Below are 26,197 nucleotides of genomic sequence, written 5' to 3' on the forward strand. Positions count from 1 at the left end.
TCCACAACACCACCAACCTTTGTTTCACCTGCAAACTTGCCAACCCACCCTTTTACCCCCACATCCAGGTCATTAATAAGAATTGTGAAAAGTAGAGGTCACAGAACCAATCCTTGTGGGACACCACTAGTCACAACCCTCCAATCCAAATGTACTCCCTCCACCATGACCCTCTGCTTTCTGCAGGCAAGCCAATTCTGAATCCACCTGGCCAAACTTCCCTGGATCCCATGCCTTCTGACTTTCTGAATAAGCCTACCATGTATACCTGGTCACCTCCTCAAAGAACTCTAACAAGCTTGTTAGACCCGATCTGCCCTTCACAAAGTCATGCTGACTGTCCCTGATCAGACCATGATTCTCTAAGTACCCATAGATCCTATCTCTAAGAATCTTTTTCAACAGCTTTCCCACCACAGACATAAGGCTCACTGGTCTATAATTACCCAGACTATCCCTACTACTTTTTGAACAAGGGGACAACATTCGCCTCCCCCAGTCCTCCGGTACCATTCCCGTGGACAACGAGGACATTAAGATCCTAGCCAAAGTCTCAGCAATCTCTTCCCTCACCTCATGGAGCAGCCCGGGGAATATTATGTCAGGCACCAGGGACTTATTCGTCCGAATGTATCTTAACAACTCCAACACCTCCTCTCCCTTAATATCAACATGCTCCAGAACATCAACCTCACTCATATTGTCCTCACCGTCATCAAGTTCCCTCTCATTGGTGAATACTGAACAGAAGTATCCATTGAGGACCTTGCTCACTTCCACAGCCTCCAGGCACATCTTCCCAATTTTATCTCTAATCGGTCCTACCTTCACTCCTGTTATCCTTTTGTCTTCACATAATTTAAGAATGCCTTGGGGTTTTCCTTTACCCTACTCACCAAGGCCTTCTCATGCCCCCTTCTTGCTCTTCTCAGCCCCTTCTCAAGCTCCTTTCATGCTACCCTATATTCCTCAACAGACCCATCTGATCCTTGCTTCCCAAACCTCATGTATGCTACCTTCTTCCACCTGACTAAATTTTCCACCTCACTTATCACCCATGGTTCCTTCACCCTACCATTCTTTATCTTCCTCACCAGGACAAATTTATCCCTAACATCCTGCAAGAGATCCCTAAACATTGACCACATGCTCATAGTACATTTCCCTGCAAAAACATCATCCCAATTCACACCCTCAAGTTCGAGCCTTATAGCCTCATAATTTGCCCTTCCCCTATTAAACATTTTCCTGTCCTCTCTTATTATATCCTTTTCCATGATAATGATAAAGGCCAGGGAGCAGTGATCACTGTCCCCCAGATGCTCACCCACTGAGAGATCTGTGACCTGACCCGGTTCATTACCTAATGCTAGATCTAGTATGGCATTCCCCCTAGTCGGCCTGTCAACATACTGTGACGGGAATCCATCCTGGACACACTTAACAAACTCTGCCCCATCTAAACCATTGGAACTAATCAGGTGCCAATCAATATTAGGGAAGTTAAATTCACCCATGATAACAACCTTGTTATTTTTGCACAGTTCCAAAATCTGCCTCCCAATCTGTTCCTCAGTATCTCTGCTGCTACCAGGGGGCCTATTAGAATACCCCCAGTAGAGTAACTGCTCCCTTCCTGTTCCTGACTTCTACCCATATTGACTCAAAAGAGGATCCTGCTGCATTACCCACCAAGTCTCTGTAATGGCCACTACATCATAATTCCATGTATGTATCCAAGTTCTCAGTTCATCACCTTTGTTCCTGATGCTTCTTGCATTGATGTGCACTCACTTTAGCCCTTCTACCTTACTACCTTTACACCCTTTATTCTGCTTCTCTTTCCTCAAAGCCTCTTTATATGTTAGATCTGGCTTTACTCCATGCACTATACTTGCAGTTCTCGCATGACCTTTATCCCCCTCCACCTCACTATCTGCTCTAACACTCTGGTTCTCCTCCCCCTGTAAATCTAGTTTAACCTCTCCCCACCCCCCCCCCCCCCCGGAGCAGCACTAGCAAACATTCCCGCAAGAATATTAGTTCCCCTCCAGTTCAGGTGCAACCCGTCCTGTCAGAGCAGGTCCCACCTTCCCTGGAACAAGGCCCAATTGTCCAGAAACATGAAGCCCTCCCTCCTGCACCAACTCCTTAGCCACGTATTTAGCTGTATTATCTTATTTCTAGCCTTACTGGCATGTGGCACGGGTAGCAATCCTGAGATTGCAACGCTGGAGGTCCTGTCCTTCAACTTTGCACCTTGCACCTCTCCCTAAACTCTTTTTGCAGGACATCCCCCTTCTTATCCACGTCATTGGTCCCTACATGGACCACGACATCTGGCTGTTCACCCTCCCTCTTGAGAATACGGAGAACTCGATCCAAGATATCACGGACCCTGGCACCAAGAAGGCAACAGACCATCTGGGATTCTCGATCTCTCCCACAGAACTTCTTATCTATCTCCCTAACTATCAAATTCCCTATCACTACTGCTCTCCTCTTTTCCCTCCTTCCCTTCTGAGCTGAAAGTCCAATCTTGGTGGCAGAGATGCGACCACTGCAACTTATCCCTGGTAGGTCGTCCCCACCAATAGTATCCAAAACAGTATACTTATTGTTGATGGGAATGGCCACAGGGGTGCTCTGCTCTTCCTGTCTATTCCCCTTCCCTCTCCTGACAGTCACCCAGCTACCTGTCTCCTGACTTTTAGGGGTGACTATCTCCCTGAAACTCCTGTTTATTTCTGCCTCTGCCTCACGAATGATCCAAAGTTCATCCAGCTCCCGCTCCAGTTCCCTAACTCAGTTTGTCAGGAGCTGCAGCTGGATAATAAATGAAACTTTGAATTTTTTCCAAGGGTAGAAAATCTAAAACAAGAGGAAATAATGTTTGTGGGAGGGGAAATGTTAAAAGGAGCTCTGAGCGGCAAGTTTTTCAAACAGAGGATGGTAGGTACCTGGAATGAGCTGCTGGAGGAGATGATAGGAGGAGGTACAATTATGGTGTTTCAAAAGCACTTGGGCAGGTAAATGGACAGGTAAAAAATAGAGGGACATGGGCAAATGTAGGAAAATGGGATTAACCTAACCAGGCATTTCAGTCAGCACCAGTGACTTGGGCAGAACAGCTTATGACTCTTGTTTCTAAAATCACCATGACCACCATCTCCCATCATTGTAACATCTCCAGCCTCTGCGTCTACCGTAGCACAATTGCTGCTGAAATAATTATTTGTGTCTTGTACGGTGTCTGTAGCCACATCAGGGTTGCTGCACATCAAGGCAAACAATGAAGGTTGAATTCCCAACAGGATATTCATTAGTTGAACCCAGTAACAAATGTACTATCTGTCACGGCAGTACAAAAAATCATACACATGTTAACCTCAGTTTTTGAAGATGTTGAAATACCTTTAAAAAGAAGCAACAAAGCCAATCCACCATCTTTTTGTATGTGCATGAAATTATTCTGTTAATTAATTGCTGTACAATTGTGTATTTACAAATTCAATTAGTGCTCGAGTATTCTCAGCAACAAAGTTCTTCTCTTTGCATCTCTGAGGTACTGATAATTTCGCTGGATCACTTTTCAAGATGGGTTTCAGCAACATCTGGTCTCGCATCCTGTTCTGTAATTGTTACTTCAACATAATTGTCTCCATAATCATGAAAATATTGTATTACATGTTCCAACCATCGAATTGTTTGCAAGGAACATAATACAGTGCATGTAAGAGAGAATAGATGATGAGGAAATAGCACTGGTGGGGATGCTATTCGAGTTGGCAAATCCTTAATAGGCTGAAATACCTCATTCTGGCCATGGGGAGATATGGAAACATGAGACTACAAGATTAATAACACAACTGCAGTAGTTGCAATTATACTTTGTATTTGGTGTATTGTGGTTTATCGTAAATGCAGCTGCAACTGTCTACTGTTTCCACACTATCTTCAACTCAGTCTTGTTGTCAACACCAGAACTTCTAACCGCAGAGTCATCTGTCCTGAAACACCCCAGCAAGCCTCCTAACTGCATGGGTAATTAAGGATGAGTATTGAATGCTGGCCTTGCCAGCAATCTCCAGATCCCAAAAGCATTGAATATTTTTGTAAGTGTTGGAATTCCTTACTTGAACAGTCTTATGCCTTTAACGTTGTTCCTGTTAAATGTTCGGTCACCTGTTGTCTCCAGATTGGGCTCAGTCGCAATGTTTTTTGGAATTGGAAGACATGGTATCTGTGTGGCTTCAGCACAGCTTTTGTGGGGAAATATTTTCTCTGCTGGGACAACCCTGAACACTTGGTGCAGGCTCAGTGAAGAACAAAATCCCAGCACATGTTTTTTTCAGAATGGCAGAGATTAGAGTGCAGCTCTGCTGATTTTTGGCTTAATCTTTAATAACTGTGATCAATAGTTGTGCAGGGTGAGAAATTAAGTATATAAAGATTGGTTGGCTAAATTAATTTGAGGTATGACCTAGCTGGATGCTAAATAAATTTGAGGCAGAACTGGCTAATTCGTTTCCCATGAATTTACTTCATCTGGCTTCATTGCATTGTCGTGGGTGTGGACATGATTTGGAGATGCATATAATACCCTTGGGTCACTCTCCAAGTTTCTTTTGTGGCAATTTATCCTGCCAGGCAATGTGACTGACTCCTGATTGTGTTCCCAAGGGCATTATTAGACTGTGTTTACCAAAGTTACTACCCTATCGAGCTCTGTGAGGATTAAATGGGCAAAAATGTCTTTTCTCTGTTTTTACTTTTCTATTTGATACTCTGGTTGCAGATGCTGAAGCAAAATATTCCAGATTTTGAAAATATAAAGTATGTGCAAGAAAGTACAGGAAATACTCAGCAAAGGCAGCAGCATCTGCAGACAGAAACAGTTTTAGTAGTTCAGGCCAATTGTCTTTCACCAGATCTGGAAGGAATTTGAGGTAAACTGATTTTAAGAGCCAAGGGGTAAAAGTGAAGAGGAAGGCAAAGGAGTAGCTGTTAATAGGGATGAAGAGAGAAAAGGGATTTAATGGAGGGTAAATGGTAACTCTTCAGCAGCTGTTGTCTGAGAAAAATGGCAGTGAGGGTAATGATGTGTAATTGTGAACTTGTCAAGTACAGAAGTGGTAAAATGCTACTCTGTTAAATGCAGACTAAGAAAGTCTAGAATTCATTGTGACCAGCTGAGTCCTAAGCTGAACCCCCAGGAGAACATGGACTGTAATCTGAAATCAGAATGCTTGTAGTAAAGCAAAAGCAAATTTAGTCAATCAGCAGAGCAATGGATTAACTGTACTTGTAAGGTGTATATCCCATTTCACAGTTAGTTAAGAATTAAAGAAAATGCTATAATTCCTCCAGCATTTTGTGTGTGTGTGTGTGTGTGTGTGTGTGTTGCTTGGATTTCCAGCGTCTGCAGATGTTCTCTTGTTTGTGACCATAATCACTGTAATTCATTTTTACTACACATATTTTGTTATCATTCAATTCTCAGAACTAAATATTGTGCTTAGGCCTCTTAAAGTTAACTTTTCCTGAACTCTTTGATTTTAAACAATTTTGTTGCTCTGACTCCAGGTTCCCTTGATGAATGACAGATACCCTATCATCTGGTAAACTGTTGCTTTCAGAATCCTGAATATACCTTCATACAGTGAACCTTGCTACATGCAGTTGCTATTTTGCTGTTATCTCTCTTAGAAGAAGAATTTCTAGAATGGCTTACAATTAAAACATGGAAAATACTGGAAGTACTGAGCAGGCCATGCAGCATCTGTAGAAAGAGTCAAGGTTTCAGGTCGAAGTCTAAAGGATGTTGGTTTTGTGATGTTAACTCTGATGAAGATGTGATAATGTAGAATGGGTGAGGATTGTCAGGGCACAAAAGGACAGCATTGTGATGCACATCCAGTGCTGTCAGTATGGAGTTCACATTTTCTCCCTGTGACCCAGATACCTTCTCACATTCCAAGGATACGAGAGTTGGTGTGTTACTTGGTCAGTTTTAGTTGACCTGATGTGTAGTGAGTGATAGAAGCTGATGGGAGTGTGGAGAGCATAAAGTGGTGACTCGCAACCTCATGCTCAGGAGTATGGAATAACAAACAATCTGAGCACTGCAGATGGGAGGAAAGGAAGGGGTGCAGGATGAGCATGAATGATTACTTGATGGTTGGCAGGGTCTTGAAGGGCCAAAGGGCCTGTTTCATGCAAGTAGGACACTGCAACCTCTCAACCTATTGGTCAGCTGGAAAGCTGGGCTGTATCACCTGCAACTGAGAAGAATCTGAAAAGGTGGTCACTTGGCCACACTCTTGGTTCTTGTGCAAAACTCATACCTGCTTAAGTGAAAAACTGCAGCCAGTGGAAATCTTAAACAGAAAATATTGGAAATACATTGTAGGTCTGGCAGCATTTGTGGAGAGATAAATAGCACTGGACAACTAAGATTTTGGTTCCAAAATACTGTTAGGTGTAACTTATGGATTTTGGGCTGCTGATCATGAACATCACCATGAAATTTTCCCTATCATGCACCATTTTTTAAAAATTGTTGATATTTGCTATTTCGATTCATAATTCAAGTCAGAATAAATGATGCCAAAATTAAGGAAGGCATTCTTATTGGTCCACAAACCAAACAGGTCATCAATGACAGGCAATCCAAAGAACTTCTAATGGCTCTGGAGAAAATAGCATGGAAGGCATTCAAGGATATTGTTGAAAATTTTCTTGGCAACTGCAGAGCACCAAACTATGTGCAGCTGGTTGACAACATGCTTCAAGCATACAAAACCATGAAGTGCAACATGTCACTGATGATTCATTTTCTACATTCCCATTTAGACTTCCCTGCAAATCTTGGCACTGTCAGTGATGAACATGGTGAAAGGTTTCACTAGGACATTGCGGTCATGGAGAAATGATATCAGGGCAACTGGAATCCATCAACGCTGGCAAATTATTGTTGGACACTTAAATGAGAAGCATCACATGCTGAGTACAAATGAAAATCATCAACAAAACATTTTAGTTTAGTTGAACTATTGCAGAGTGTCAGCACCATTAAGCAATTAAATGCATTATTTTCAATAAAAAGTGAATTTTTTGTTTCTCCAAATGTCCACGTGATACAAGTAGTCTGAAGTTTGTGCTGCAAAAAAAGTCTGAGGAAGCAACCCTTTTGAAAAAAAATTGTTGTCCGGTGTAGCCTAAACATTAAACTGTGTTGGAAAAAGGAATTGTTCAAGAGAAAATGGGTTTTAAATTGCAGACACAAGAGAAACTGTAGATGCTGGAAATCTGGCTCAACACAAAAGGATGGAGGAGCTCAACATGTCAGGCAGTATCTACAGAGGAAAGTGAGCAGCCAACGTTCTTGATTCAAAACATTGACTATTCTTTTCCCTACACAGATGCTGCCTGAGCTACTGAGATCCTTCAGTATTTTGTGTGTGCGGAGGAAGAATGATGGAGATGGGAGAAGATTGTGATAGGTCTGCATGAGTAAAAAGCTTGAGATTAGATAACAAAAGGTGTGCTTATGCTGACACTGGAATCTGGAACAAACAGAACGCTGGAACAACTCAGCGTGTTAGGTAGCATCAGTGGAGACAAAAGCTATAACTCATGTCCCTGCATCATTTGACAAAGCTGGTTGTCAGGGTGGTGACAAAGAATAAAGGGCTGGCGAAACTGTAAATGCAGAACAATTGTCTGAAATTAACTAAGTTGTTAACTGGAAATCTGAAAAGTATTGACATAAAATACCACCTGTCCTGCATGGAGAGAGGATTGGGCAGAGTTAGTTCCATGTCATCTGCCTCTCATTACACCCATAAACAGCAGCCATGAATAGATCCTTGAGTCTCATTTCAACCATGGTCCCACTACAAACAGATGTGGTTCCTGACCGGGTCCTCTCATCAAGCAGTCTTCAAAACACAATAATTATTTGAGCAGCGATTAAAGGAACGTTTCCTCTGTAGCAAATTGCTCAGTAATCAAATTCCCAGTCACTTGTAAAGATCTTTTCCAGATATTCCAGTATGTCACCAACATGTATTCCCTATTGCACGGCACTGCAACATTCCCTGAAAGCTGATCTGTACCATAAATGAGCTCAATGTGCCATGCTGCATTATAAGCAGACAGTTGCATATCACAGCGTATCAAATGTGGAAAAAAGATTTTGGAACATCATTTCTTGGACAACTTCCATTCATATCATGTTACCTTTATTCTCTGTTACACTCATTTATTAGTCCAGCTCTTGTAGTGGTGTGGAAATATATAACTAATCCTTGACAAATTGCAGAATCTGAACTAGATATAACTGTTTTGTGTTTTGTATGAATACTTAAAATTGAACTGCTTCAGTCATATCTAATTTAATGTCTTTCCTTTTGCATCAGTAGCCACTGTCACATCATTTGTCTCCAGATTAGACACTTGTCACTTCTTACGGCTGAACTGACCAACAACAAGTATCTTTTGGCATGTCAGATGAAAAAATGTAAGATTATTTACTTGTCTGAGAACTATTAGTTGACTTGTCAGTGTCAGAAAGGGAGCAGATTGCTTGAATACAGGAAAGTAATTTGCAGAACTGGAGGAAGGCCAAAACGGAGGATAACAAAGGAAATGGGAATCAGATTAGGCAATCTCCTTGTGGGTGAGGCAATTGGGGAGGGCTGTGAGGAATTCAGGCACTCTCTTATCATCGAAAAACAGAATTATTGGATCAGAAAATTTATAATGAAGACCATTCCCCCATTGTCTCAGTGCCTGTTCAAATTGAAAAGAGCTATTCAGTTTAAGCTCACTCCTGCGCCAATCCCCAGCACTGGATCTATAACACTGCAGGTTATACTTTTCATGGGCACATTTTTCCCCAGGGCAGGTATGGTGATGAATGTTTCTGTCTCTCCTACCCTTCTAAGTGGCAAGATCCAGACTGACCCCCTCTGAGTGAAAGGATATTTCCTCATCTCCTGAATCATTCTACCAAATGCTTTATACCTCAGCTCCCTGATTATGGACTAATTGCCATTAGGAAAAGGATCCTTCCTACTTACTATATGCAAATTTTTTACATACCCCAGTTAAGAATTCTCAGCTTTCATATTCCAAAGAAAAAAAATCACCAAATCCTCTGAAATCTCCACTGAATCTGTTCCATTAAAATCACTTTCTTTCCTTAATATAGTGATCAGAGGTGCGTCCACTACTCATGCAAGTGTTATAATGAACTCCAGCATTACCTCTCGTTCTTGTGCTCGACAGCCCAGCTAATAAAGGAAAGCACATTATCCACCATTTAACAACTTTGCTGCCATCTTTACTGATAAACTCCAAGATCACTGTTCTTTCGCTCAACACCTTCCCATTTATCTTGCCTTGCTCCTGCTCATCACAGATAAAGCCCTCCCAAATATTGAGCACATCCACATGAAATATTGCTGTAGAAAAGCAGCATCCATCATCAAAAATCTTCACCACCCAAACACTGCTGCCATCAGGTAGAAGGTACAAGTGCCTCAGGACTCACACCTCCAGTTTCAAGAACAGTTACTACCTCTCGACCATTAGGCTCTTGAACAAAAGGGATTAGCACCCTCATTCTATTTCTGGTGTTCCCACAACTGATGGTCTCACTTCAAGGGCTCTTTATCTTATTATTTCATGCTCTTTCATTGTATGGTATTTCATACTCGTTATTTATTGCTATTTACTTATAGATGCATTTGCACAGTTTGTTGTTCATTGATCCTGTTTACAGTTACTGTTCTATATTTGCTAAATATACCTGCAGGAAAATGAATCTCAGGTATGAATCTGGTCACATGTATATATTGAATTGAATTTATTTAAATCTTACATCCATCCCACAACGTGAGGGAGTAAAAAACTTTGCATTATGACTCTGTTGCAATCTACAGACATGTGAATTTATAAGTCTAATGTACAAAGTAGAAAGAAGTTGTCCTGTAGCCTGTTGGTCCTGGTTTTAAAGCTGCCAGACGGAAGCAGCTGAAACTGTTTATGGTTGGGGTGACTGGTGTCCCCAATGATCTTCCAGGCCTTCTTTATGCACCTGCTGCTTTAAGTGTCCTCAGTGGAGGGAGGTTCACATCCACAGAAGCGCTGGGTTGTCTGTACCACTTTCTGCAGTACCCAGTGATCAAGGTTGGTGCAGTTTCTGTACCAGGAGGTGATACGGCCAGTCAGGATGTTCTCAATGGTGCCCCTGTGAAAGGTCTTAAGGATTTGGGGGCTAATACCGAACTCGTTCAGTCGCCTGAGGTAGAAGAGACGCTGTTGTGCTTTTTTTGCCACAAAGCCAGACTGTACAGCTCAGGTGACATCGTCAGTGATGTGCATACCGAGGAACTTGAAACTACTCACCCTCTCAATTGCTGACCCATTAATGTTGATTGGACTGAGCCTATCTCCATTCCACCTTTCATCTGCGATCAGCTCTGGTCATACTCTGATAATAAATCGTACGATGTGCTCTGATAATAAATTTTACTCTGAACTTGGAACCTGTTATAAAACATTACCAGATCTCTCAGTAATGTTTGTCTCTTTACTCCCAAAATGATCAGCCCATCTGAACATTCCTGCAATTTAAAGTTTTCCTGCTCATTGCATGTTGCGTATTATCTGCAGACTTCTTTATCAAGCTCCTGCAATTAGGTCTGAGTTATCAACAAAGTTTGCGTAACGTAAATGGAGAGCCCAAGTACTGAGTCCAGTGGGTGGGATCCCACCGGTAACAGTTGTCCGATCATGGAAACATCTGTCATTCCTCATTCTTCACTTCCCCCCCATCCCCACTAAGTGAATTGCCTTGTGAATAGTCTTGCTGAAAATGTGTGCCCTTCTGGTAGCCTCATTACTGGAAGGATATGTTAGCTCTGGAAATGATACAGAAGAGATATTCCAGGATTAGAGGGTATAAACTATACTGAGAGTTTGGATAAGCTTCCATTGTTTTCTCTGGAGCATCAGAGCCTGAGGGAAGACGTGATAAAAGTTTTTGATAATATGAGAAGTGAAGAAAGAGTAGACAGTCAGAATCTTTTTCCCAGGGTAGAAATGTCAAATGCCAGTGGACATGTGAGTTGAAGAAAGTTTAAAGGAGATGTTTTGGACGAGTTTTTTTTCCACAAAGAAGGACCTGGAATGTGTTGCTAGAGGAAGTGGTGGAAACAGACAGAGGCTTTTAGATAGACACATGAGCATGCAGGGAATGGAGGAATATGGAACATATGCAGGCGAAGTGATTTAACTTAGCATTGTGTTTAGAACAGACATTATGGGCCAAAATACCTGCGCCTGCATTGTACTGCAATAAATTAAATCCTAAGGACTCCATTAGTTTCACTGCCTTCCTGAACTTTCCTTGTGAGGCAAAATATTCACTCAACCTTCCCTGAACAAATACACACCAATATTCATTGATTAATCTGCATATTTCTAAGTCAAGGTTTATGCTGTCCATTTGGCTGGGCCCAAATAATTTTCCCTTCACTGAAGTTAAACTAATTGGTCTGTAATTTCCTGGTATGTCAATTTCTCCTTTTTTTTAGTGATTCTCCAGTCCTCTGATTCAACTGGGGGATTAAAAAATGGCTTTTTTCCTGTCCATCTTTGCTACATCACCTCATAGTCTAGAAAAATTGGCTTTATCCCAATTTGAACATTTTTTACTTTTATTTTCTCTATGTCTGCTACTGTAATTTTATGAAATCTCACTGAATCATGATCACTCCCACAACAATTTGCTCCCGCTGACACTGCTTCCACCTGCTCTGCCTCATTCTTTAAACTGAACCAGAACTGTCCCTCTCCTCTTACTGGGCTTGCTGAAAAGTGGTAAAATAACATTCCTATGAAGGCAATTTAAGAACCTTTTGCACAATTGTATCACAGTTAACCTTAGGCTAAATGAAACCCTCGGTCCTAGTAGTTATGCGCTTGTAGGAAATTTGCCTGCAAATGGGTGTCTAGAGCAGATTGCCAATTATTTTGCCCTTTAGTTCAAATCATACAATCTCATTTGATGATCTTTCTACTTATCACCCCTTGTTAGTGCTCTAATCATCTCTTTAACCAGTACAGTATTACCCGCCCACCTTCCTGCACACCTTTTATTTCTCCTATCTCACTCATCTGCAAACATGTAACTAGGAACATTAAGTTGCCAATCCTGGCCCTACTTAAGTCATTTTTCATTGTCAACAAATATATTATCCTTCTGCGTGTCCATTGGTACTTTCAGTGCCTCTGCCATATCCACTATGCTCCTTGCATTTAGATACTCATCTGCAAGTAATCGGATTCTTGTTCCGCCAATTTTCTAACTTTTGTTTGCTCTTCTTTCCAAATACTCTCTCTAGTTTTTTCCCTTCATTTCCTGCCTACTTTTCTCCCTCCCAAATCTATGCTAAGCTTCCCACCCTCTTGCCAAGCTGATTTAAACCCTCCCCCAACAACATCGGCAAACAAGCCAGTGAAAATATTGATCTTGGCCCTGTTGGAACGAACCCATTTGGTCTGTGTGAGTATTACAATGTACAAAGCAGGAGGAATCACTCTCTCCTGTCACATACTGGTTTACATTTTCCTTCTTCTATCCTCACTGGTGTGTGATCGCCAGGAATTATATGGAAGTCATTACCCTCAAGATCATGTTTTGTAATCTCTTTTCTTAAAATCTGTTTGCAGGGTCCTACTGAAGGGTCTCGGCCCAAACCATTGACTGTAATTTTTCCGTAGATGCTGCCTGGCCTGCTGACTTCCTCCAGCATTTTGTGTGTGTTGCAGGGTCTTACTGCTTTTTCCACCTGTGTTGTTGGTATCTGTGTGGAGCACAACTTCAGGTTGTTCACCCTCTGCTCACTGATGGCATACCATCATGTGTTTTCTCTTGTTTTGTTTCCTTGGACTGTATTACAGCATAGTAGGAGGCCATTTGGCCACTTGAGTATATGGTGGCTCACAGAGCAATCCCATTAGTGCGATCCTTTTGCTGTACTTATTTCCCTGTCATGTGCCCATCAAGCAAACACATTCTCCTGCTACCCAGCTACGCTAAGGTTAATTGACCGTGGTCAATTAACTTCCTAACATTTTTTATTTTCAGGAAACCAGAGGACAAGGGCAAAGTGCATTAGGAGGAATATAAACCCTGCGCAGACACCATTGGAGGTGAGGTTCAGACTCAGTTTGCTGGGACTGTGTGGAAGCAGTATGGCCTGTTTCACCACTGTGAATTAAAGAGTGAAAGTACGTTTAATATGAAGGTATGTATAAATTACACAACCCTGAGACTTGTCTGCTTAAAGGCAACCACAAAGCAAGAAACCTGAAAGAACAGAATAAGATCAACACTAAATGTTGCGAGAAAGAGAAAAGGAAGCACAAATCATGCAAACAATGGAAGCAAGCAAGAGCACTCTGAACCATATTGAGTCCTTAGATCCAAATCCCTATCCCTGGAGCAGCCTGGATTCACCCAGTCTGAAGCTGGTAAGATTTATCCACTTTCATACTACTTTGCCTAATTTTCTCCTGAACAGAGTCAGACTCTCAGGCTAACAATTGGTGAGAACACTCCGTTAGGTTATCAGTGGGTGTTTCCTTAGAAACCATGCATCAAGGCCAAATAGGTGAGGTTTAGGGATGGATGGAACAACCAAAGAAAACCAACTAGATGTAATTATCAAGATAACAACACACACTAAATGTTGGAGGAACTCAGCAGGTCAGGCAGCATCTACGGAAATGAATAAACAGGCTGAGACCCTTCTCCAGGTCTCATAATTACCTATACATTTAACTGAAAATCCATCCACTTTAGCAGTGCTAGACATGCCTTTTGCATTGTTTGTAGGTTCCACTGGTGTTTCAGAAGATTGGTACGATTTAGCTAATGGATTTAATTTCAAAAGCAGAATGTCATGTGAAGTAAGCAAAGCGGTGTTAATGTATCAGGTTATTACTTTCATTAGAAAGGTCCTTCCTGAATGGCCTTAAATATTGACTCTGTTTCTCGCTCCCCTAATGCTGAAATTTCCTGCACTCTTTGTTTTAAGTCTAGATGTGTAGAGTCATATCAGTCATATTTTATTTTTGTGGAATTCTAAAGTTGGTGTCCTGAATGTTCTATTCCTCCTTGAAGATGGCAGAGGACCCTTTAAACTAGCAACCTAAGGCCTGGCTGGATAAATTTTGCAAATAAACTCAAACAAAATTAATAGTAATTTAGAAAAGTATGGGAGACTTAATGGATTTATTCTGTTTCCTCAATGGAATGAAGTTACAGAGATGATTAGTACAATTGACCAGCTTGTACTTTTTATGGAAGCTTTTGGTGAAGTCACACAATGAAAAAGTTACCCACCCGTTTTAAGCAACCTCACATTTGGGATATGTCATTAGAAGGTAGCAAGTAATTGTTCTTTTTTTCCAAACTGGAGGGAAGAACTTAAGTTTTCTAGGTGCTGTACCCAGTACTGGGCATAATTTGAAAGTTTTCAGGTCGCACAGAATTCAGAAACGTACTAACCAGTGAGGAAAATAGCAACAAGACTTTAGAAGGATAGACACAGTAACAAGTAGATTCAGGAAGATAATGCATTTTGTGGGGAGGCATGGGGCGAGGCAATATTAAGTAGCACAATTTCAATGAAGGGTAGGAACAGGAATGTTTGGAAGTGAATACACTCACATTCATGAAAACAACAGGGCAAGTTGAGAAAGCTGCTGGAAAGAAAATGAGCTTTTAATGGCTTTATTACTATAAATATGTCAAAGTAAATTTATCTAAGTATGTTACCATAGACTATCTTGAGATTTATTTTGCAGGCATTTACAGAAAAGTAGAAACACAATAGAACAACTAAACAAAAACAGATAAGGAATGACAAACAGCAATATGCAAAAGATAAATTATGCAAATAAAAATAATACTGAGGACATGAGTGGTAAAAAATCTTGTAAGTTGCAGAATCATTTTAGAGTAGAACTGAGTCAAGTTATCCACACCAGTTCAGAAGTCTGTCTATAAGTTAATAACAGTTCCTGAACCTCAGGACAAAAACAAGGAAGCACTGCTAATGCTCTTAAAATACTGGTTGGACCTCAGTTCAAGGATTCTTTTCATTGGTAAGCAATACTCTAGTGGTCCATGACAAGCCTACTTGCTCATGTAGATGCATTTTGTTTTCACTCTGGATCTGGCATATGGATATTTTAATTTCAGATGTTTCATTTGTGAGGAAAATATTTCATGTAAAACTAAGCCTCACAGTAATTAGTATTCAGTGCACGGTAGCGTATGGATTGTTTTTAATCAAATAGAGTTTAATAGTTGAATACTGTTTCCTAAATCCATTAAATTGGGAGTGAGAGCACAGTGCTGGCACAATTTCTGTAAACGGTAGACTCTGGAGTTAGCTCACATGGCAAAGAACAAGAGCATTCCTCAGACAATCAAACACACTCATAGCGGCAGACGAACCTGGTCTTCTCTGTTGAGCTCTGTAGATAGAAAACGAATCTGCAAGCTGGAAATGAAAGGTGTGCCAAAGCAGGCCAAAGAGCAAAACAGTGTCAAGGCAAACTTCAGAAGAGGTACCCCATCTACAAACGTAGCTATTGGGTCATGACTACTGAAACAGTAGGTGTCTCAATCATGGCGTGGCACTGATGCCAGTCCTGAGGTGAAATAAGATGGTGTACTGCAAGTTCCATAAAAACAGAATTCCATCGAAAAGTTGCATGGACAGTAATATGATATATGAACACCAGCTCAACAGAATAGATGAGCTGAAAAGATCCTCCACCATGCTTCAGTTAAAGTCCCTCACTTTTCCTATTTGCCCCCTCCCTCCCCGGTGTAGTCAGTCTCTGACTTGAAGTTCCATTTGGACATCCTGATATTCCACTGACTGCACAGTGGTGCAGATTGTAGAGCTGCTGCCTCACGGTTCCCATGACCGGGGTTCAATCCTGTCCCTGGTGCTGTCTATGGTATTCGCATGTTCTCCTCTTTCAAGTTTGATTTCCTTTGATGTCCCAAAGACATGCAGATTGGTAAATCAATGGGCCTGAGCAGGTTGCCTCATGTGTGTAGTGTGGTAGAATTTGGGGGCAGTTGATGGGAATAGAAGGAGAATAAAATGGAATTAGCAAAGGGTAACTGCTTGCTTAGTAGTCAGCATAGGCTTAATGGACCAAAGGGCCTGTTTCCATGCAATATGACTTGATATTTTTGTTGGAACTTGATATTAAAATATATGGACAATTTACTTTGATGTTCTCACCAAAATTAAGGACAAGCTCATGTCATGATATTCTCATATTCAAATTTGCTGATATCACCACTGTCGTAGGCCGAGTCAAAGGTGGTGAGGGAGGAAGAATGAAAATTTAGCTGAGTGGTGCCATAACACCAGCCTCTTATTCAGCCCGGTGGTTTCGGCCCAAAATGTCATCACTACCTCCTCCATTAGATGCTGTCTGGCCTGCTGAGTTCTGCCAGCAATTTGTGTTTTTCTTACTCAATCTCAGCAAGACCAAGGAGCTGATTATTGATTTCAGGAGGAGGAAACCAAAGGTCCATGAGCCAGTCCTCATTGAAGAATCAGAGGTGAACAGGGTCAGCAACTTTAAATTCCTCAGTGGGTTTTTTTTGAGGACCTGTCTTGGGCCCACCACATAAGTGCAATTACAAAGAAAGCACGGCAGCACCTGTACTTCCTGAAGAGTTTGCGAAGATTCGTTATGACACCTGAAAGTTAGACAAACTTCTATAGATGGGTGGTGGAGAGTATATTGACTGGCTGCATTACAACCTGGTATGGAAACACCAATGCCCTTGAATGGAAAATCCTACAAAAAGCAATGGATACAGCCCTGTCCATTATGGGTAAAGTCCTCCCCATCATTGAGCACATCTACACAAAATGTTGTCACAGGAAAGCAGCAACTACCATCAGGGACCTTCACCACCCAGGTCATGCTCTCTTCTTGCTGCTGCCATCAGGACGAAGGTACTGGAGCCTCAGGACTCACAGCAATTTCAAGAATAGTTATTGCTCCTCAACCATCAGACTCCTGAACTAAAAGGGATAATTTCACTCAACTTCACTTCATGATCAAAATGTTCCCACAACCTATGGCTGCACTTTCAAGGACTCATCTCATGTTCTCAATATTTATTGCTTATTTATAATTATCATTATTTCTTTCTTTTTGTATTTGCACAGTTTCTTGTCTTTTGCACACTAGTTGAACGTCAAGTTGGTGTGGTCTTCCAGTGATTCTATTATGCTTATTATTATATTATGGATTTATTGAGTATGTCTGCAAGAAAATTAATTTCAAGGTTGTCATTATGTGTGTGTTCTTTGATAATGAATTTCCTTTGAACTTTGATCTTTAAAGGAGCCAATCCTTTAAGCATTTATCTTGATTTCCCATTGGATTACAAGGTGTAACAATGGAAGCTGATCAGTACAAGAAATGCCTTTGATTCATTAAATTTTCCTTGCACTCTGCAAACAGGGGGAGGGCCACTTGATGTGCCACTTGTCGTAAACTTTTCTCAAACAAATGAGAATAATCAGATATAACCATGAATTTAGAACAAACATCCTCAAGCCAGTAGGCACCAACATATTTCACAGGATTCCCTCCAACAATGTAAAGCACATGTCTTTCTTGTGAAGACAGTATTAGAAAGAAGTCCATGTTCTAAATCATCTCAACAGTATCATTAAAAACAACAGGGGAGGGGGCTGCCTTAAGTACAATTGACAAATTGGTGGGGATCAGTGCTGGGACCATTATTGGTTGTAATACAGAGTATTCCAGTTAATTGGGACACATCAGGACCAGTGTATTTTGACCTAATTAAGCAGCTGCCCAGTTTAGTTGGTTTCATGGAAATAGCTTAAAAAGGTATAAAAAAGATAAACTACCATTTAACTGAGTACCAAATTATATATTTAAATGAAATTCAGAACAATAACAATGCTGCTATAGTACTATAAAACTGTGTTAGTTCCTAATAGTTCCTGATGGAAGAATTCATTCAGTGTATGGGGTGTCCAAGGAGGGGCAAGCACCTCTAGTGAAACTGCCTACGTGTCCATTCTGGAGCTGCTCACTCACCTTTGGTACTCCCAGGACAGCTCTTGCTGTGGCTCCACGTAGCTGTTTGCATGTGACAGCAGCTACACACTGGTACACCACTTTGACAGGTGACCTAAGCACATGTGTATCAGTGGGTTTCATACCCCAGTGGTACAGGGACATGCCTGTCCAAGCGTGTGAAGTCAGCTCCAACCCAGTAGGTTGATGAGATCAACTGTAAGTTCCAACGGGCAGGAAGGCAGTCCTGCGGTGCTTCATGGAGAACAAAAGGCATGATAAGGCACAGAGGTAGTCATGGTTATCAATTGCAAACAAGGAAGACCCCAGTTTGTGACGATGACTCATGCCACTGGACTTCTGAGGTTGAGAGACCAAAGCTGTCCCAGTGCAATGGATTTTCCATTTTAAAAACCCTCCTGCACAGCTTTCACTGCCATCATCAGATACGAAGGACAGACAACATGCTGCCATGCTCACTTACTTGACTATAAATGAACAAAATTAGCACCCACCCAGTGCAGACTGCCTTTATACAATACTCTTGACAATTGCCTCCTCCAAATCTTCACTTCCATTGTAACATTAAAGATGATTGTTGATACCTTCAAATTCTTCATAGTTCCTAATTCATTTAACGAGTGAAATAATTTTATTTTCACTCCTGGCTATTTCTGGTATTTTTAACCAGGATGTTTGAAACCCCGAGAGCAAAACGATTCTATATTATCTTACTGCTTATTTCTTGCCAACTATCAGTGACAAAGATCATTGCTTTTTGAACACGAGCATCTGCAACTGATGCTATTTCAAAACTGTACAATCTAAGCACAGTATAGTGTCTAACGGCCACACAACTTTTTGCAACTGATGCCAGTTAGAAACTCTTCGGCAACAGTCTCCTGTCCCGATTAAGTGGTATAGAGTCCAAAATAAATGGAGGGAATCTGAGCTATTGTCTTGATTAGCTTTTGTTCTTTAAGAGTTGTCCCAAATAAGCATCTGCCCCAATTAACCGATAGATCGATTAACTGGAATCCACTGTGTAGATAAGTGTCTTAGATGAGAATGCAGGTAATACAATTAGTTATCTTGTAGGCAACACAGAAATTGACAGTGAAGAAGGTTCTCTAAGAATACAGCGGGACATAGATCAGCTGGAAAGTTGGGCAGGGCGATGGTGGATAGAATTTAATCTAGATAAGTTGGAGGTATTGCAAATAGAAAGTTAAATTCTGGTAAGACACGCAGAGTAAATGGCAGGGATTTTAGGGGCAATGGTGTACAGAGAGACATTGGCACGCTAGTTTATATCTCTCTGAAAGTAGTTCCAGCTGTGGATGAGGCAGTGAAAAATTCATTTGGTATACTTGTCTTCATAGACTGGGTATAAGATCTTGGGCATCATGTTGCTGTTGTACAGAACTGTGGTTAGACAAGACTTACTCCAAAGGGACCCTACCACTAAACATATCCTTACATCCCCCTCACTCTGCCTTCCACAGGTATTGTGCCCCCCACAATTCCCTTGTCCATTCATTTCACCCCACTAATCTCCCCACAGGCACTTACCCCCTGCAAGCAGCCTAAGTGATACACCTGCCCATGCACCTCCTCCCTCACATCTATTCAGGCCCCCTTCCAGTCCTTCCAGGTGAGGCAACACTTCACCTGCGAGTCTGCTGGAGTAGTTTATTGTGTCCCGTGCTCCCAATGTGGCCATTGATGAGACCTGTCATAAATTGGGAGACCGCTTCATTGAGCACCTCCACACATTCCGCCGCAAGTGGGACTTCCCAGTGACCAAACATTTTAATTCTGATTCCCATTCTCATTCTGACATGTTGATCCAGGGCCCCCTTTAGTGCCAAGATGAGGTCACCCTCATGGTGGAGGAGCAATACCTTATATTCCACCTGTGTACCCTCCAATCTGATGATATGAATACCGATTACTCCTGGTGAACAAAATCCCCCCCACCCCACCCCTTTATTCTCTATTTTACTTCTCACCTGCCTATTACTTCCCACTGTGTCCCCTCCTCCTTCCCTTTCTCATTGTCCACTCTCCTCTTCTATCAGATTCTTTCTTCTCCGGCCCTTGACCTTTCCCACCCACTTGGCTTCACCTATCATCTTCCAGCCAGCCTCTTTCTCCTCCCTACCCCCCACATTTTTAATTCAGAGATTTAACACCTCAACACCTGCCCCAGTCCTGAAGAAGGGTCTCGGTCCAAAAAATCAACTATTTACTCTTTTCTATAGATGCTACCTGACCTGCTGAGTTCCTCTGGCATTTTGTGTGTGTTGCTTTGGAGTATTGCAGTATGTGCAGTTCTGAGTCAGCACACTGCAGAAAGAACGTGGTAGCAATGCTGTGAATGCGGAAGAGATGTACCAGGATGCTCTCTGGAAATGGCCAATATGTCGACTGATCAGTTGCTTATGACTGCCTGTCTTCGAACACAATGAAAAAATGTTTTAACTGAAGCAGATACTTGCATACACTGACAATTTAACTGTTTAAAATAGCATTGCTGTAAGGATTTTGTGACCCTGATTGGCTTAATGAGATATGAAATGATCTTTATTGTTATATTAATTAGTTCCATACATAGCAGACAGAGGACCTCATTATTCAATAGTATTTGTCATACGGACTTTTCTTCCTTGCTTCAAAACCATGAACTGGTGAGGTCATTGAGGCGTTTGGAAAATGCTTAAGGGATTAGTTTTCTTTCATTATTCTATGGGGAATAAATACAAACAATCTTAAATCTTTATTAAAGATCTTTAAGAGGAATAAAGCAGAGGCACTTTTAAAAAGTCAAAATGTATGCCCGTAGCAGCATAGGTGACAGTGATGATACAAAGCAGGCCATTTTACCATCCTGTGCACTGGAGGAGACCGTAGACCTGTTTATATAACAACATCAAAGCCTGCGATGTGTTACATCTTTAATGATTTCTGCTGACACTTTGAGGACAATATTATCACACTTGCAATTTTATTCAGGCGTAATCAAGTAAACCCTCTAAATAGTGACAACACTCTGCATGATTTTCTTGTGCTTGATATGTCAACTGACAGAAATCTGAAGTCCCGTACTACCAGGTTCAGGAATAGCGGCCTTCCTACAACCAACAAGTTCTTCACCCATTCTGCACAGCCCTCACCCGATCTCAGCAATGGAATACTACGGTTCAGCCCTTGCGCTTGCCTTCAATTGAGTTTTTTTAATTGCTTACAGGTCTTATTTCTGCAGTCTTTTTTTTTCCACTGTATGGTATAATTAATATTCCGTGTACCTACTTGCCTTGTGACGCTGCAGCAAGCAAGCTTTTCGTTCTATTGTCGTTCACCGTCCTTGTGCACATGACAACCAACTCAACTTGGCTCTTACACCGTTGTTCAGGTTATTGCTTTTGACGTTGAAGGTTAAGACAGTAAGTTCACAGTCCTGTACATCGGCGTGCGCCAATCTACAGCATCTATATCTGGTGTTAGACAATAACCATGTGGTGATGTTGCTCTCAGTAGAGTATTAACACTGTGCCAATATGTTCCACAAATTTGTAATTCAGTTTAAGAGTGGAGAGGAGAAAGTGTTCTGTGTTTGGTTTTAATTACACGCAAATATTCTGTTAATTTAATCCTTAATGCTGCTTGTGCTGAGGGCTTGAATGTGTTTCCTGATGAAATGTTTCTAATCACTGCTGCATCTTTCCATCTCTTTCTGTGCCAATGGGCACTGTGCCCCAGTCTCTGCCCTTAACCACAAAGAGTATTGCACCAAGTTTATCTCAGCCCCCACAAGGTTTCTCCACCTTCCAGTGTTCTGGCAAATCAGAGTTTAGAGTTTCTGAACGTCCTCAAGGTCACTTTCACCCTTGCGAAACTTTGTGCAACTTCCTCAGGCCTCCATTGGCCGCCTGATCTGTGTTCTTTCATCACAATGATCAATACTTCCCACTTTACCCCCGCTCGGTATAGTTCCATGGGTTCACGACACTTTGAGTCCCTTTATGGGCAGCAGAACAACAAGGCCAAAATCAAGGGAGGCCTCATTTTTCTAACATTAGAAATAAAGTTAAGAAATGATTTAGGGCAGAAAGACTTTTGAGAGTAAAGTTTGGAATATGCCAGAAGATACCAAGGGTATCAAAAGTAGTTCAAATGAGTTAAATGTTTTTTATGATTGATTCAAGGTTGATAAGACTGAACCCCTGAGGAGAGCCACTGGCGAGAGCTGCTCCTTGGTCATCTCCAAGGCTGAGATACTTAAAACACTCCAGCGGGTCAACAGCCACAAGGCAGCGGGGCCGGACAGCACCCCAGGGCGAGTCCTCAAAGCGTGTGCGGAACAGCTGGCTGGTGTGCTGACGGACATTTTTAATCTCCCTCTCTCTCTCTCTCTCTCTCTTCCCCAGTGTGTAGTGTCCTCCTGTTTCAAATCATCCATCTTTGTCCCTGTACCGAAAAACACCAAGGTAGCATGCCTGAACTCACCTCAATTATAAGCAAATGTTTTGGGAGACTGGTGAAGGACTATATCTGCCATATGCTACCGCCCACACTGGGCCAACTACTGAAGGAACTGGTCTACCGATGACGCCATAGCCACAGCACTACACACCATCCTCACTCACCTGGAGAAGAGGGATGCTGTTCCTGGACTACAGTTCTGCATTCTAAACATAATTCCCTACAGACTTGACAGGAAGCTCAGAGACCTCGGACTGCATGCTGCCTTGGATCGTCGACAGGTGGGAAGGATGGGCTCCCTCATCTCTGCCCCTGCCCCTCAACACAGGTGCCCCCCAGGGTTGTCCCGAGTCCCCTCATCTACTCACCTTACTCCCATGACTGTCCTGCCCCACACAGCTCCAATCTGCAGATCAAATTCGCAGATGACACAACTTTGATCAGCCTTATTTCCTGTGGTGATGAGACAGCCTACGAAGGAGAGGTTGACACTCTGACACAGTAATACCAGGATAATAACCTCTCCCTCAATGTCCAGATAACAAAAGAACTGATTGTGGATTACAGAAGGAACAGAGACAGGCTCACTCCAATCAACACCAATGGGTCTGCAGGTGAGAGGGTGAGCAGTTTCAAGTTCCTCAGTATGCACATCACCAATGGTCTCACCTGGACTGTACACACCGGCTGTGTGGCAAAAAAAGCACAATGGTGTCTCTTCCATCTCAGGCGACTGAAGAAGTTCAACATGGGCCCCCAAATCCTCAAGACCTTCTATAGGGGCACAATTGAGAGCATCCTGACTGGCTTTATCACCACCTGGTACAGGAACTGCACCAACCTTGATCACTGGGTGCTGCAGAGAGTGCTACAGACAGCACATTGCATCTGTGGATGTGAACATCCCCCCATTGAGGATACTTACAGCAACAGGTGCGTAAAGAAGGCCTGGAAGATCATTGGGGACACCAGTCACCCCAACCATGAACTGTTTCAGTTGCTTCCGTCTGGCAAACAGTACTGCAGCATTAAAGCCAGGAACAACAGTCTATGGGACAGTTTCTTTCTACAAGCCATAAGACTTATAAATTCACAAGTCTGTACATTGCGACAGAGTCATAACACAAAGATTTTTACTCCCTCACGTTGTGGGATGGATGTAAGATTTAAATAAATAAATTCAAATTCATAGTCCATGGAAAGGTTGACAAGGTTGACTAGGGCAGCTGAAAGTCCTGTCTCCATTAGAGAGGCAGAACCAGTCTATGCATCACTCACACCTTCTCACTGTTATCACCTGGATAACGCATGCTGTTGACTTGACATGAAAGATCAGAGTACACTGCCATTTTTGTTCTCATCCCCTTAACAGCAAAAGTGAGGATTAGTGATTCCACCATGAACAAGATCAGTATGGATGACAATTCACCAAGACATGAGCTGAGAGCTGTTGAGAAACTTAACAGTAAGGAATAAGTAATGACATATGATCTGCAATAGCTCCAGCCAAATAGGTAACCACCTATAAACAGTCCAATGGGATTTTTGAGACCAATCTCCAGACATTCATCTGAACTTTAGGATCTAAACATAATTCTGTGTCATGTTTGATGGAGCCCACACTCATCCTCCATCCTATAGTCAACTTAAAATAAAGGTAGGTGGAGAAGACCAGTATTTTTATCACTGTTTTCGTCAACTGACATGGACTGAGAAATAGAACAAACAATTCGGTTGTCAGGGGTTCAGGATCAGGTATAATCTTGGAACTGCAGACTAGGTCACATCACCAAACACCTTTTATCAGCTGGATCATGTGTCTTCTGGTGCTCTTTCACCTGCCACTATTAAAAGACCAAGGTAGGCACCATGACTTGCAATGCACTTGCATTTGTAAATGATCTGACAGTGATTCTGGGCTAAACTGAAAGACAACAAAAGAAATTGCAACTGTCACGCAGTCAGGAGATCACAAGGGATCTTGCCATATTTCCTGTGATTTCTCACTGTTGAAATGTCGGAAAGACAGAAATGGACTACGTGATTATTCAATACTGGTGTAAAATCAGAAAATGCTGGCAGCACTCAGCAGGTTGGGAACATTTGCAGAGAAAGAAACAGAATTGTTATTTCAGGTTGGAGACTTTTCAAAAGAACTGTATTTTCCTCTCTCCAAATTCCGTGCCCATCCTGCTGGGTATTGTCAGTAGTTTCTACTTTTATCTCAAATCTGCAGCATCTGTGGATTTTTTTTGTGTATTATTTATGTGCTGCAAAACAACCTGATGGGATGTGCCCTCTAAATGGTTGCATCACCTTCTTGTAAGGAAGGGCCACTCACTGCACAGGATCAGAAAAAAAAAAGCTGCAGAGGGTTGCAAATTCAGCCAGCTCCATCATGGGTACTAGCCTTCCCACCATCAAGGACATCGTCAAAAGGCTATGCCTCAAAAAGCCATCATCTATCAATAAGAACCCCACCACCCAAAACATGTCCTCTTCGCATTACAGGTAGAAGAGCCTGAAGATACACAGTCAATGTTTTAGGAACAGTCAATGGCTTCTTCTCCTCTGCCAACAGACTTCTGAATGGAGAATGAACCCATGAACACTAACTCACTATTTTTGCTCTCATTTATTTTTTTACTGTCTAAATTTGTTATTGTAATTTATAGTATATTTAATGGATTGCACTGACTGCTGCCACAAAACAACAGATTTCACGGCACATGTGAGTGATAATAAACCTGATTCTGATTTAGTTGAGAGCTAAAAATAGGCGATTGATCCCTGCGTTGTGTTGCATACCCTGAAAGTGGTCTGTCTTGCAATTTTTCATAACACAAAGCCACGTCAGCTATGAATACATTTAAAAATGTGAACTTAAAGAAAGTAAATTTTGCATTTATTCATTTACTCCTCTCATCAATTATGTTTCTTATTAATCTTTCTCTTCATTAATTTTATTCTGTACCTCAAATTTTAGGTAGATATTTGTTAATCCACTAAGCACGTATTTCCATTACTCAATGCCCATAGCGCATAAGTTGTCTGTATTGCCAAGTAGTAGTAGAGCAAAGCCACTTGCTAATTGCTGTGCTATCTTTTATGGGCATCTAGGTGAAGAATGCAATATTCAGTTTCAAAGACAAATGTTTCATTTCTAACAGTGACTTTCATTGAACTTAACATTTAGAAAATGGAAGTTAACTTTTAGAAAACATAGAAAGCCTACAGCACAATACAGACCCTTTGGCCCACAATGCTGTGCCGAACATGTACATACTTTAGAAATTACCTAGGGTTACCCATAGCCTTCTATTTTTCTAAGCTCCATGTACCTATCCAGGAGTCTCTTATAAGATCCTATCATATCCGCCTCCACCACTGTCGCCAGCAGCCCATTACATGCACTCACCATTCTGCGTATAAAAAAATACTTACCCCTGACATCTCCTCTGTACCTACTCCCCAGCACCTTAGAACTCTGCCCTCTCATGCCAGCCATTTCAGCCCTGGGAAAAAGCCTCTGACT

This window comes from Hypanus sabinus, chromosome 8 (genome assembly GCF_030144855.1).
Source record: "Hypanus sabinus isolate sHypSab1 chromosome 8, sHypSab1.hap1, whole genome shotgun sequence".
NCBI classification, from domain to species: domain Eukaryota; kingdom Metazoa; phylum Chordata; class Chondrichthyes; order Myliobatiformes; family Dasyatidae; genus Hypanus; species Hypanus sabinus.